The sequence below is a fragment of the Peromyscus leucopus genome, chromosome 6 (genome assembly GCF_004664715.2).
Source record: "Peromyscus leucopus breed LL Stock chromosome 6, UCI_PerLeu_2.1, whole genome shotgun sequence".
Taxonomy (NCBI): domain Eukaryota; kingdom Metazoa; phylum Chordata; class Mammalia; order Rodentia; family Cricetidae; genus Peromyscus; species Peromyscus leucopus.
The window spans coordinates 39,563,068-39,578,614 of record NC_051068.1 but is presented as its reverse complement, the minus strand read 5'-3'; the positions used below and the strand labels follow the sequence as shown (position 1 = coordinate 39,578,614).

The 15,547-nt window shown below is 37.1% G+C and overlaps 1 protein-coding gene across 26 annotated transcripts in view; it reads right to left on the bottom strand.

Annotated features, from left to right (window-relative positions):
* Positions 1-15,547, bottom strand: part of Mbnl1 (muscleblind like splicing regulator 1) — a 173,315-nt gene that overhangs the window by 82,594 nt on the left and 75,174 nt on the right. Inside the window, exon 1 of one of the 26 annotated variants that reach the window (XM_037206629.1) lies at positions 3,210-3,866. The exons of 23 other annotated variants lie outside the window; for them this stretch is intronic. The gene's annotated coding sequence lies outside the window, so the exon portion shown is untranslated. Of the gene's footprint in view, positions 1-3,209; positions 3,867-15,547 lie in introns of those variants that run through there. 2 more of the 26 variants (XM_037206633.1, XM_037206634.1) reach the window with 2 other exon arrangements.

Below are 15,547 nucleotides of genomic sequence, written 5' to 3'. Positions count from 1 at the left end.
TATCTTTTCCCCCTTTCCACTGTCTGTGTCAGGACAAGGTTCTGATAGGAAAATCATTTTGATTCTGAGAAAATGGAAGGCCTAGCTATCTCTAAATGGCTTTCACTAATCAGACACGTCAATTTGATAAAGACACTATGCTGTTAAAGAGACATTTACATCTCAATCAACAGTTAACCAAAGCCAATAGTTACTTGAGCCTTTGATATGTATTTGTATCATTTAATGTCTGTGATAACACATGCAATACTTCTTTATTATTATTAACATAATATATAAGGAACAGTAGAGGGATTAAGATCACAGCTTCTGAACACTGGAGGTGAAATTCCAATTCTCACTTTAAAAGTTCATGTGACCCACTCACCTACACTCAACTGTGCTTACTTCTCCCTCTGCATTCAAAACTTCATCTTATCATCTGTGTGTGTGTGTGTGTGTGTGTGTGTGTGTGTGTGTGTGTGTGTGTGTGATTAATTGAGAGGAAAGACTACAATTCCAGGGTGTCCAGGTAGAACATGAACTTTGTTTTGTAGTTCCTGTAGTACATTGTGTGCATGTGTGTATATCTGTTCTAGTTTTGCTTACTTTTTTATTCATAGGCATTTGTGTTTAAATTGTGACTCAATCACTTTCTAGCTGTGTGACCTTGGGAAAATTACATAGTAACATGCACACTTTCACCATTTTCTGTATGCTAGCCACTGTGCTAAGTGCTGGCACAAACTGTCTCATTAAATTAAATCTTCATAAAACCCTGACAAGGAGATAATATTATTCATATTTTAGAGAGAGTGAGACTATAGCTGAGAGAAGACTGTAAGTAAACACCCCAAGGTCACAAAGCCAGATAGAGAATAGCAGCCTAGAATGAACTGAATGGGGGCTGTGTTGACTCCCCTTGATAGCACTGAGCTATCCAAACAATGAGAGCTGAAGGCTGGCACTCAATGCCTAGGATGTTCAAAGAGCAAGGATCCTACAGGCAGCTTCTGGAGCTACACTTTCTGATGTCAGTCAAGAGTGAAGACCATGGGTGGGCTATTCAACGTACCTCACCTTCCTCATCCTCATGCTGCAATAATTTTACCTTAAGTGTTCCTTCTATTATTTATTTGACAATTTCCTAAAGGTATAAATGTACTATCATTACCCTTTCCCCTACTCTTCTCTTACCTTCCTCTTATCCCCACCTCAAGTTTTTTATGAAAAAAAAAAATGAGATGTGATTCTAACGTAGACAACCAATAAAATATGAAAATTAGCTAAGAGATCATTTAATTCTGTAAAACTAACTAATATGACTTTAGTTCTACATAACAATGAATAGTAAATAGGAATGTTTTGCTTTGAACAGCAAAACTCTAAAGTATCAAAAATATCAGCATATTTTTGGTAATTTCCTGGTCATATCACTACATTCATTTTTCTATTCAGTTGCTATGATGAAGCACAGGTCTGTTCTTTTATTTCTTTTCCACATGAACATGTATATTGAAGCTTATAGACTTTGACTTATTATAGTAAGCAAATAAAATAATAAAAATTTTATATTTGCTTAATTCAACATCTACTATAAATATTCTTCACTCCAGGGAGGGAGAGGAAACAGGGGGATTAGAGAGGAAACTTAGACAAATATAAGTTTCGAGCTTAGCTGAGTTATGCAGAAATTGGGGTCTGGACTTTATTGTAAAAATAGGTACACACACCTGAGATTCAGTTTGGACAAAAAAATTGAAACTTTTTCTGAAATAATTATCATTATAAATTAATTTACAAGTATTTTCATTATTTTTAAGAGTTCACATTCTTATATTCATTTGATTTCTCATCCCAAGAGAACAGGAGATCTCCGGAGAAATACAACAAGGGAGGTGTATTCAAGGCATACTTAACCATAATGCAAACTCCTAGCCTTGGACTCCACATCATTATTTTTAAATGACTAAATGAGTTGCAACATAGAACAAAATAGAAACAAATCTTATCAAATACATTTTTAGTTTGTAAAGTTACTAGCAAGCATATACTTTAATTTTAGTACTAGAATTAGGTTGGTTTTGGTTTTGGAAATAAGAGCTCTCATTCCAACTTAGAGTACTGATTAAGACATTAGGTTTATATTTTTTAAAAAGGTTTTAAAAGCTATGAATTGATAGTAATCATGAAATCAGAAAGTTTGCTCACAGATTAGTGCCTGTGATGAGCAGGGTGAAATACATTAGAAATGAGCTAAGTGCGGGCATGGTGCTGGAGTTCGATACACATGGTTTGCACTGCACACCTGGTTCATACTGCTTCCTTCCCACAACTCTGAAACAGCAACACTAGCACCCACCACAGATCCTTTACCCAGTCACAGGGACATTCCCACTAATAACTAGAGGGAGTGGGATAACCCCTTAAGAAGACTGAAAACAGGCCCATGCGTGGCTCCCACTTGTAACTGCAGCACTAGAGACTCAGAAATGGAAGACCAGTGAGAGTTGAGACTGGCTGGGTTACATCAGGAAGTTTCAGGAGAGCCTGGGCTGTAGTGCAAGAGGATGATGATGATGATGATGATGATGATCAGGGGGAGGGAAAAGAGAGAGGAGGGAAGGAGGGGAGAGCAAACAAAGCTCTAAGAGCCAAGAGGCCGCTGCCTTAGTAGAGTACTGGAATGTGTGGCAGGAACTCCACGAGGAACAAGTGCATGCTCTGGTACTACATCAGAGCTGCACTTCTGATTCCCAGTTAGAAGAATGTAAGGATACAACTCATTTAATATGTTTGGATTTGAATATTAATGAAGTGGTAACTAAAATACAGGCATTTTTGGTAAAATAGAAAATTTCTATTTTATGTTTTACCATTTTAAATCTCAAAAACAATCTTACTAAATATACAAAGAAGACTGTGAGATGAAGAAACAAGATGCTTCAAAATTCTAATTCAAATCATGGAGTAAGATACTTTAAAAGCTGTCTAAACACCAAAATTTAGTGTAAATAAAACAGAATAGAAATGTAAAGCTCACACAGAACCACCCCAAGCCCAAGAAGTGTTTGCAATAAGAAGTTGCCCATTGCAGGGCAATTTGTGGCTGTGTTATCAAACAAGAGTTCTCTATGTATTTGCTAGTAAAATCCATTTACATTAAACCCACAGCTAGAGGTTTTTTCTATGCATCTGAAAAAAACTGCCTAGAGAAATTAGAATCTTACCTTCACATATCTTCTGGAGAAGTTTCCTGGCGTACTCTTAAAATTCTTGAGGTCTACGTTAACAGCCACTTTCTTCCTCCCAAGGCCCGAGGAGTCGGAGAAATCCCAACACCTGCTGCTACCACTGAGTGCCGAGGCTAGGAAAGCTTGAGGGTTTGGACAGTAGGACCACTGAGCCACAGCCAAAGCTCGGGAAGCCTTAGCAACTGAAAGCAAGTGTAGAGGGCTCTGTGGTACCCAGCACAGAGCTCAATTGTAGCAGCAGGGGGAGGAATATTCCCCATCCTCACAAGGGTTTAGAGGCAGCCATCCAGGGATCATGGTTCTGTCAAGGGGCAGTGCCAAGGAGGTAGAGACATGACCAGCCAGCACAAGACCCTGGGAGAAGAGCAGCAACCAGCACAGAGCTCGGGTAGCAATTGAGAAGAATCACCAAGATTCCCACCGGAACACAAGAAGCAATGTGCAACAAAACACACGGGGGCAGCCATTCACGCATCCCACAGAAAGCCAAAACACAGATGAAGGGGGTGGAGGTCTAGTTCTAGAAAGAAAAGTGAGGGACACATGTTATAGCATGCCCGCTGTACTAACGCTAAAAGTCCAAAAGTGGCATAAGATTGCTATATCCTGTCATTGCAACCTTCATATCAAATGAATTTACAAATGTAACAATAAAAAAAAACCACCTCAGGAAGCTGGTCAACAGGCAAGAAGAGGTAGAAAGCCAAAGCTGTCTAGAATTGGAAGAGAAAATAGGAAGACACAGAGGTTAAACTCAATTAGTTTTTTAAAAACTACTTGAGAAAAATAATTATTTTCTAATTATACAACATACATTTCATCAAGTACATCACTTTCAACCAGAAACAGATGAGGGTGAACGGGGAATCTGAGGAAGAGAAGAATTTGGTGGAAAACGGGCAGGTATTCAAGGAGTGTACAGGCTTGACAAGAGCAAGAGACGGAACTAAGAAAGAAAAGAAAACAGGAGGGGGAAGGCAGGTGTGTCTGTCCAGTCCGGTGAACCCCGCATGTCCAAGACTGACGACTGCCCATGCTGCACAATGCTGCACTTCCCAGGAAGGTGCAGAGAGCTTGGTACACAGGCCTCACAGCTCTGCAACTCCCACAGGCCTCGAGGCGCTGAGCTGCTTCCTATGAACCACTACATAATGTAGGAGATAGATCTCAGGGTAATTCTGCTTTGGTAAGCTGAATGAAACTTAGACACTAAGTATAAACACTGGAAAAATGTTAGTAATATCTATTAGAAATCAAATGAAAATGACGGAGATAACTTAGGCATTCTTACTTTTTAAAATTATGAGCAGATTAACCATGCACAGTACCTTAGGACTTGCTTTGGACATTTGGACATAGGTGTGAAAAGACCCTATTATATAATAATAGCTATGTGTATGTAATTCTTCACTTTGGGTATCAACTTCAAATTCAGAGCAACTGATATGCTAACAATAACCCATTTAGTTGGTACGTAAAAACTCAAGTAATTTAGTGACTACTTAAAATAATCTTTAAAAAAAAAAAGTTAATTCCCTTCCTCATTTCCAAAATACACAGTCAACAATATATGAAATGAAACTGTTTATTTGAGGAAGGTTAAGCCTGCCTATGTCTAATAAGTCCAAGGACCAAATGTTGTTATAAAATGAAGTAAAATTAAATGAAAACAATACTACAATATAGTCAGCTCTCATTAAGCAATTACAGGTTAATTTGGAAGAAAGTGGGATTTTATAAAGGAGAGGAAAAAGACTCTCACTTTCTGTTTTTAGAAATGTGTTATCTGGGGGCTGGAGAGATGGCTCAGTGGTTAAGATCACTGGCTGTTCTTCCAGAGGTCCTGAGTTCAATTCCCAGCAACCACATGGTGGCTCACAAGCATTCAAAATGAGATCTGGTATCCTCTTCTGGCCTGCAAGCATTCATGTAGGCAGAACACTGTATACATAATAAATAAATAAATAAATGTTAAAAAAAAAAAGAAAGAAATGTGTTATCTCTGTGTGTGTATGTGTGTGAGTGTATGGCATGTGGAGGGACATGTGCCATGGCACATCCAAGGAGAGCAGAGGACACCACTGTGAAGTCCTTCCTTCCACCTGTATGCAAGTTACTGGGGGCGAGTCTGGGTCTCCAGGCTTGCACAGCAAATATCGTTTGTACACTAAGATACTGTGCCAGCCCTCCATTTCCCTTTTACAATCCTGCTTCAGTAGGTTTAGATTTTTGGTTTGAACACAGACTTAACATTTCAAAACATCCTATCACTGAGCTAGGTTTAGGAAACAGTGGATGAACCCAACATCGGGAGGAGGGAAGACAACTGCTTATATAAGGTGACTGACTTTAAATTTAACAAATCAATTTCACTTTGCATTTTTGCAAATGCAAAATCCCATCTAAATAAAGCAATAACAAAAACATGTTTAAACAAATGGTGATCTGAGATGGTAAAATTAATGCATTTATTTATAAACCTTTTTAGACTAAATGGTATGTCATTCAGTAGAAACAAAAAAAACAGTAGTTGTTTTGTATAAATAAAATATGCTAGTAATAAATGCAAACATGAGATGTCTGAATAAATGTTAAGCATTAACTCCTCCTAACAAATGTATCCAAACCTCATCCCAGCATCACCACATAACATCATGAGGACTCAGAGAATGCTACAATGGAGTTGGGTGTCAACTCTTAAAGGCTGAAGGGCCAAGAATGTAGTTGCTAAAAGTGAAAAGAAATGTAAACACGTTTCTTCTGACAACACCTGCCACATCCTTTACCATTTACTTTAAGTTCTCAAATGTAACTGTTACAGATTTTAGAGAATATCTCTTAAATATCTATTTGTATAGGTTAATTATTTTAGGAAAATGTGTGATCTACAGACTTAGGAAAAATTTAAATTATTTTTTCTTCCAATCTATAAAATAAATACACAAGTAAGCTGTTAATGGATATGTTATTAGTGTCTGATATGAATCATGAGAAAACAGACCTCTATACAAAAAATTAGCTCAATTTTGTAGACAGAAAATACTAGCTCATTCAGAGTATTAATATATAAATATAAAAATAAGATACAGCCTATATAACTACCTAATATAAGCATAAATTATATTAACTTGCTTATATAATTATCTCTATTTGAAAATAGCATTCCTGATGAGAATCATGTACATCAAACAATTTAATTTAAAATCCATAACCTACTAGTAGGAATAAAGCAGGAGTGCATTAGAAATGAAAGAAAATGATTTCATCTCAGAAAGTATAACTGTAACTCAAGTAAAGGGCAAGAATAGAGATGAAGTTGAGACTAAAAAATTCTATGGAAAACGATATCCTTTTGGCTGCACTGTCAATCCAGTTTGAGAATTAGCCTTCTCTGTGAGTAAACGCCAGCTCTACTGATGAAGCATAAGCAAGCTACAGCTCGAGCACAAAAGTGTAGAACAGGACTCCTTTCTTAAACAAGCTCTCCACATACACAGTCTCAGAGGCTCTTTTCCCATGGAACCTTGAAAAGCTAGCCTACCTCACACCTTAGTTAACTGGCTTCCCATTTGCCTCACTCACCAGCATCCACGCTTCACCTTCAATGGATAATATATAGTTTCTGCTTGCCAAGGTGCCATTGAAAGGGATCCAAGATGCTTCCCTTCAACAACATATCCTGTATGACTGCTACAGTACTAACAGTTAGGAATTTCCTGGTCAGCCATTTTTCCATCCCACAGTATTAGCAGCAGTAGCTGGAATACTGTCTGATCCACACCCTGCAGGATGTTAGCCAAAGCATTCTTGTTTATTCCACACCCACACAGACTACCCATGTGTTTGCACTTATCCCACACCAAGTGTCAAAACAGGTGTTTTCCTGTGATCATACTTAAAATCTGTTCTCCAAACAAGTGATACAAATACTGTTACTATGAGATACTAAGTTTCCAATTCTATACAAAAAATTGCTCTCAAACATTGATTGTAAGGAAAACACACTTACCCATACTTCCTTTACCTTCCTCATTTCTAGTAAACAAATTAACTGCCCTAAAACCTGTTGCTGAAAGAAAGTTGCCATGTAAAATAACTGCTACCATGAGATTTTGCTCAATTTAAAAAAAATACTCTATTTGCCTTCCTGGCATGGAAACACTTTTGCAAAGGCTACTGTTTTCATAATGTGTGCAACATTCTACATGGGGAAACATCAGTTCTGGTGATTTTTACAGAATGAGCAATGCTTCTCTCTTTACATATTTCATTTCCATTCTGATGTCATTGATCACTTTTCTTTTCACTAGATTATGACTGTATAAGACAGCATGCAGAAGCATTAACAGGCATTCAAATGATTTGTCTAGAAGTTCAATCCTAGAGATACAAAAAATAACAAGATTTAATTCTTTGGATTTTAAATAGTTCAAGGTGAAATGAAAAAAGATTACTATACTACTATCACAGACTTATTAGAGAATTATGAACATGAAAGCACATATTCTCTGCATAGTAGAAAATTATCCTTATTGGTGAAACTGCAAACCTGTGTACCAAGACTCTTAGCATGCTTCTCATGTGTTTTACATCAACACAGCAAGGTGAATGCTAGGTATAAAATGTCACCTAAGATCATAACCCTCACAAAGCAGACTCTTGAGAGCCGACTTCTAGAACTCTTCATAGTGGGAGTAAGTGATGGCATGTCTGGCCAGAACCATGGTGGGAAGAGAATCTGCTAAGGTCCACTCCCTTTTGGAAACATTCAAATATGAATATACTTTTACACAGGTGAACACATTTCTCTAACATGTTTTATGATTCTTGGATCTTAGAATGTCAAGAACTAATCCAGTTGTCACATTTTTCTAAAGAGATCATCTCTTCATAGGCCCCATCAGGCCAATGGTATTGTTATCAGCAGTGCTTGTTCTTCTGGGGGACCACCACTGGTGAAGATATACTTCTACTCATTCCCATCTCAGCCCGTGGGTTTAATTGTGTGTAAGGCTGAGACAATAATTATGAGTTCACACAGAACTTAAGAAATTCAAGGGTCATCCCGTAAGGTATGGGCTGAAACCAACTTGGACCAAGTACTTCCCTGAATACTGAGCAGCTGAAATGACCTTCCTTGAATGAGGTGCTGAGGACAGGAGTCTATCAGAGCAGCCAGGTCCTAATGTTAAGGCTGCAAAAATAATCCAGAGGCCAAGCAGTTCTTTCACTGGCTGTCAACCTACCTCTGGATATTTTTTGGCTAGCTTCTGCTGGTTAAGTTGAAACTTAGTAAAACTCAGAACAAAAAGAATCCATGAAAACTTCGGGAGTACATTCCTTGGATGAAAGCACTTTCCCGTGATTACGATTCAGCCATAAGCTTTAAGAAATACAGCTACTGGGCAGCATTTACCAACAACTTATTTAGGCTTCGAAGGGTGACATATTATGTAAGTATATTTATTCTCAACGATATCTAAAATCAAAAGTGTCCATAAAGGGGATGGACAGTTCTGTCAAGTTTCTAGTCAACTCCTCTCTCTAAAGCACCCCTGGATAGGGGTGTTGAATATCACATGGAATGAGTTTGATTTACTCATCAGTTAATAACAGATTGAGATCTATCTTAGCCTCCAGTAGGAACATTTGATTTAACGCACACACACACAAAAAAATGCTAAAAACATATATGCTGCCATCTTTTGGTAAGAAAAAAAATCAAGTAACTGCATAGATTTTTGCATAAAATAGATTATAGGATTTATTTGTTGTGGAGCCTCCCTAGTAAGACCTAACTGAAGGTCAGAAAATCTGAGCTTGCTTTACCCAGCAGGGCTGCATAATAGGATGATTTGGCCACCAGCATGGTTACCAGGTTTTGAGGGGTCTACACTTGTCTGTTCCTTGTGCTTTGATCTCGAAAGGGGGAGGTCTTTTGCCTTGCCCTTTGGAATAAACCTCAAGGCAACTGGGTATGACCTAGGGCCCTCCGGAAGCTATCCTGTGTCTCTGTCTTTCTTATCGTCTTTCTTTCTATCTATCCATCATTTCCTCATTCCTTTCTCCTCCCACACAAGAACTCTTAGACAGGTCAGGAGCTGGACTCTGGCAGACTCCCACAACTGTTAGGACAGAGTCTCATAATGAAGCCCAGGTTGGCACTGAACTTACGATATTCCTATCTAACCTCCTGATCAAATAGTTTTATTATCTTGGCATTATTGAGTGATAGCTAGGAAGACCCATCAGTCATTTATGCTGTCATGCAAACATATGCAAATAGGGAGAGAGACATATAAATTATAGTTTTTCAACCTATTCCAGAGCTCACACAATCTGTAGTAGTTATCTCTTGCTGATGGTAGGGGCAGTGCAGGAGTTAAGGTCTGAGTGTAAGTGCCTCATCATTTAAACATTTCACTCACTTTAAAATATCAGTAGAGCTGGTGTTTCTAGATAAATAAGCTAAGTGCCTCTTTATATTCATCATCAATTACTGGGCCCACTCCTTATACTTAATTCCTCAAACAAGGCTTCATCTGAAAACAAAATAGTAATAAACACAAATAAAGAGAACACAGGTCAGAATAGGTGAGATTTTAGTGTGCTTCCATAGTGGATAAATATTCACCAATATTTAGTAGGGAGAGATTTGTGTGGGAATGGTGCCCTAAAAGTGAAATGCTCTAACTGTGCAACACACCCCTGAGTCATTTGTCCTCACGATTTGATGCTTTAAATAAAACTGGCTAAAGAAAGCCCTCAAGTGACTCAGGATGACTTACTGTGTCCACTCCAGGAAAAGGAAGGACTTTCAGTGTTTGAGATACTATTTGTCTGCTACACTTTAAAAATAAATATTTCCCTTTCCATTATGCATGGGACAGGGGAAGGTAGAAAAAGTTGGGTTTTGATCGAGCCCTTGGCATCTATACCACCTGTTTATTTTGTTAAGTGTTAGAATTTACCTCAGCGAATTCTGTGCACGTGAACAAGGAAAAGTGTTGTAACTGGTAACAAAACCAGCAGAGCAAAATGGCTCACTGCACTCTGCATTTCCATGAGAACAATGATACAGTATTATATACTCCATACAGCTATACAAAATAAAAAAGAAATCTAAGATCTCTAAATTAGGTTAGTTTTTTTATCTCTATTTCAATACGCATCACTCATTTTTACTTTTAACTGAGAAAGGCATTTTTTTTCCAAAACAGAACAGATTTCTCTTGGTAACTAATTAAAAAAAATATTTTATGTAATTTATAAGAATGACTAAGAGATGGACAAGTAAGAATCATGTATCTATTATAAGTAACACAACCAATGACAACCATCACAAATAAATAACCAAGCAGTATAAAGAAGCATGTCCCTGCCAATATCTACCTTCCTGATACGCTAAAAATATGCCACTCAAGTCAGTGGGCCACACTTGGCCAAAGAGTCTACAAAGAAACAGCATGTCATCTGAGGTTTATACCCTTGCATCCAGTTTAGTCCGTTCTCATTACCTGTTGTTGAGGCATCTTATTATTCCCATTCGACATGTGAGGAGAATCAGCAAAATCAGTTTCTTGCATATCCCTGCTCTTTTTAACTACAAACAGGAATTTAACAGAACTCCACCAATACCCACATGCACACAGCTTACTTTCTAGTTTTCAGTTATGGATTCCAAAGTACCTTTTGATAAAATATACTGATAACTACTACTAACACTTATATGAGGGCACAGAAATAACTCAGTATATTTGAGTATCTGTACTTCCTTAATTGCAGATAAATAAATGTTCTATATAAACAAAACTTATTTTCAAACAGCACATACAATCAAGACACCCAGAGCGCTTCTACTTGCATGGAATATCTAAACGGGACCTTAAGCGTTGTGAAGGACATGTAAGACTTTCTTTCCCCACAAACAGCACAGCAGCCTGAGCTAAGCAAATCTGTTCCACTGAGAACACCATTAGCCTTTTATTGTAAGCTTCCTTAAACTCAAACCTAACGTTTCTTAATTTCTTCTTATTCACGGCTTTTGCAAACTTTGTATTTGGTTCTTTGGAGCTTTGGTGCTACTGGCATTCCCTGTTTCGGCCGGTGTGGCCCCCAATGGGTTCAAAACTGCATATTAGTCAACGCCCCCGTTTAAAATATTCTTCTCCCTACCCCGCCTTTTTTTTTTTTTTTTCTTCTAGGAGTGACTAATCTTCCTGTTGTTGCACTCGGTCGGCTCTTCCCCTGGTATCCTTCCCGTGTTGTATAACATTTACTTTTGCCAGCTCTCTTTGGAACACCTATCTCCTTGGGGTTAGCCTTCCATTTTTAACAGTTTAAAGCGGTCATTACTTATGTTTTAGCAAACTTTGTCATCAACTTGTGTACTATTCATATGAAACTATTTCCTCCAGGTAAATCTGCAACCACTATTTGAAGGACATAAATAAATATCCATTTGCATCTTTAAAGTTTAACTCAGAATTCTTGGTGTTACTAGAGACATAATTAGACTTTTGTTTTCCCTCGCTCTTTAAAATGTCCAGAAAAGGCAAGAAATACCACCCCATTTAAAATATCTCTTTCCAGTACTTCTCTATAATATCATAAAACATGTCTACACACAATTAAAAATTGAATGTAACACTTGCATATTGTCTACATTCCTACTGAAAAATAAACTTCATGCCAAGACATTGCCTTGTACTTTAACCGTGAGTAATTACAACAGCTGCATTATAGTCTCTAAATATACATAAAATAACTATTTCTGGACTATATACAGCATCTAGAAGACATCAAGAAGGTGATCACTATTTAATACATGCTAAAATCCACAGAAGAATTACATTTCCAGGGCTGCTGAGACAGCTGAGCGGGTAAAGGTGCTTGTCTAACAGCCTGGTGCCAGCATTTGCTCGTGTCTAATCTACTGAACAGTGCGGGAGAGAGCTGACCCCACAAACCAGTTCTCTGATCAGCACAAGCATGCTTTGGCATGCTCATTCACACATGCACCACACACAAACAACAGTAACGCTTTTAGAAGCACGCTTTTAGACAATCACATTTCTAAAAAAACAAAATCATAAACGCTAACCCCAGATTTCCATAGCACATTTTTGGATGAATTCTGTATCACTACATGTTATTATCCAACAGTTATTTTAAAAACCCCAAACTTTTTTTTAATATGTACAAAACACACATTGTAAGAGATGATAAAAATATTAAGATTTCATCCTTATTTCCTAAAACTAGAAGTCAAGTGAAGCTCAGATATAACCACAGAGAGGCCTCACAGGATTGTCTCATTTGCATTCAGTTAGGGGAATTTCCAGTATTCTTGACTCTAATTTTACTTCCAAAATAATTAATTTAAATGAAACAGTCATTTATGTTTCTTTGTGTCAATGTGAGTTACTCAACTCCCAATCCTCTTACTGTCATGATTTTAGATAATAAGACCAAGAAACTTGAAGTTGGAGATCCTTCTAAAAATGTAAGCATGAAAGGCAAGGTTGTCTGGGAGTGATTTAATATAATTGAGAAATGAAGAATATGTGAAGGGTGATAGAACAAGACATTCACTGATATACACATGAGTATACAGAATGCTGGCTTATTTCTATATATATAATTTAAAGATATATATACCAACGTGTTATTCAAATGTTTTAATCTAATTTTGTATATGTTCAAAAACTGATGCCGGGCGGTGGTGGCACACGCCTTTAATCCCAGCACTCGGGAGGCAGAGCCAGGCGGATCTCTGTGAGTTCAAGGCCAGCCTGGTCTACAGAGCGAGATCCAGGAAAGGCACAAAGCTACAGAGAGAAACCCTGTCTCGAAAAACCAAAAAAAAAAAAAAAAAAAAAAAAAACTGAAATAATAAAACTCTTACTCCCTGTCATTCCTCCCCTACCAAAAAAAAAAAAATAACATAAAGAAAAAGAGAAGAGTTGATGTCTAGGAAAATAACCAAGCTGTATTTTCTTCTGCTCTGAAGCTGTGAAAATTGGTTTATAAACTGGGCCTTACTATTTACAATCCAGCCTGGACAGCCTAAATCAACATACTTATATCCATGGGCAAATGTTCACATGTTTAACATAAAAATGCCTCTTGCCTTCTACAAAAAAAAAAAAATCTTTATGTATTTGGAAATGAATTATCTAAAAAGAAAAATCTAAGGAAGAAAAATCTAAAATTATATCTATATCAATGGAAGTAAAGAGAGGGAAGAGTTAGCTTTAGCCGAGTGCTCACTGTGCACCAAGACATTGTACTTCTTATTCAGCTCACCCCGTTACAAGAGGAGTACTATTATTCTGACATTACAGACCATGACCTGAATCACAGAAGGGCGAAGTAATTTGCTCTCACTCGGTACATGAAATAGTAAGTTATATGCTAAATATCTCTAATATGTGGAAAGAACACATCAAAATGACATTTTACATGGCTACTCAGCGTAGACGAATTTTCCTCAAAAAGGCTCTCTGGAGGAGGAGTTGTCCTTGGATTCTAGTGTTGGCCAATTCCCATGGTGTAAATAATCTTTCCACAGCCAATCTTAGGTTACCAATGAGATATCACTGATGAGCAAACCGCTCAGAACCTCCAGTACATAATACTGGAGATAGTCAAACCAACAGGCCAGTGGGACAATGAGCAGATTAAAAAAGATAGTATGCAAGTGCTATCAGGGCTGTGTATGGGAGTTTATGCAAATAGTACATTTACATTTTAAGCTAATAAGTTCCTAAAGGGAATACTATGAGGTGATCAAGGCAATGAAGGCAAACAATTAAGAGATTTTTCCAGGAAATGCTTTCTAGTAAAGACATTTGACATTTAAAATGCATTATTTGCAGGTGATGAACAAACTGTGATTAGTAAATGATTTCCTGCTCAACTGTTCCTATTACTCTCTCTGGGGCTCACAAGAGGATTTGATACTAACTGAAGAAGTTAAAAACAAAAGCATAGCTAAAAGAAAACTGTTTGACCTGGGTCAGCAACAGACATTGCAACCAAAAACAGAGGGAGGGGTACTTTTGCATGTGTTACATTTTCAAATCACATGTCAGTTGCTGAATGAATACTGGACAAAAGGATCAAAAAACAAAGCCAATCACAGAACAAAACATCTTCACTATAAAACCTTTTAAACTTACATACTCTAATGAATAGATATAGACAAGAAACTTTTATCAATAATAATATATTTACACTATAGCTTTAAATGCATTAGGTACACATGAAGAAGAGCATTAAATAAATAAGTACAGGCAAATTTTACAGGTATATAAAAGGCCAGATTACTAACATGTGGATCCTATCACTTTAAATGTTCTCCTCTCATTTAAATAATCAATTTAATTATCAATGAATAAAGTATTTTAGATACATTTTAAATACAATATTTATCTTTCTCATAGAATCAAATATGATACCGAAGAAAAGCAACCAGTGATCAGTAAGGTGAAGTGACCAATATGTTCCCACTTTTGGCATATGGCTAGCCGATTGCTGACCTGTTACTACATCTGGTTTTCAGATGCCCACAGCTGATTTAACAGAATCCAGCTTCAACTGGCTTCTGAGAACAAATGTGATTCATTACACTGATACACTTATTATATTTATATGAAAAGATGCTTTGAGCTTCATTAAGTGTCTGTGCATGCTGCATTTGGTGTTTTCTTGATCTCAATAGTATGACCCCTAAATTTTATGGGGTCAATTTAATTATTGATTTGTACTCCTAATGCTTATAACCGCCAAGTAAAGGTCACTTTTCAGTTTTCTGCATTAGGTAGTTTGTAAAATAATTCAGCCAATTTATTTGCTAAAGTTAATATATTTTCCAGTCCAATCATACAGACTGAGAATAGGATATACATATATAATTTTTTTCATTGTGCTATTCCAACTTACTTAAATAGATTAAATTAAATTACTTTTGACATTCTATGTTCATGGCTATTTTCATTTCTTTGTCATAGACTTTCAAAAAACAGTTTCTTGGAATTTTAATGAAATGAATGACCTAACTGTAGTGGCACTGATTAAACAGTTATTTTAATCTTGGGGATGGAAGAAGGTTTGGGCACAGGTTGAGAGTTATCTTATTTTGATAGTACTACATAATCCACTCTACTTTACATTCAACACAAGCCAAACAGTATGTGCAACCTATCCTGTAGTCCCATGACTGGGCAATATTCACAGGTGACTAAGTTTCCAGACAGGAAGGGAGTAGAAACCTCACAGTGATATGTAACAGAAGAAAGGATAGTTTTCCT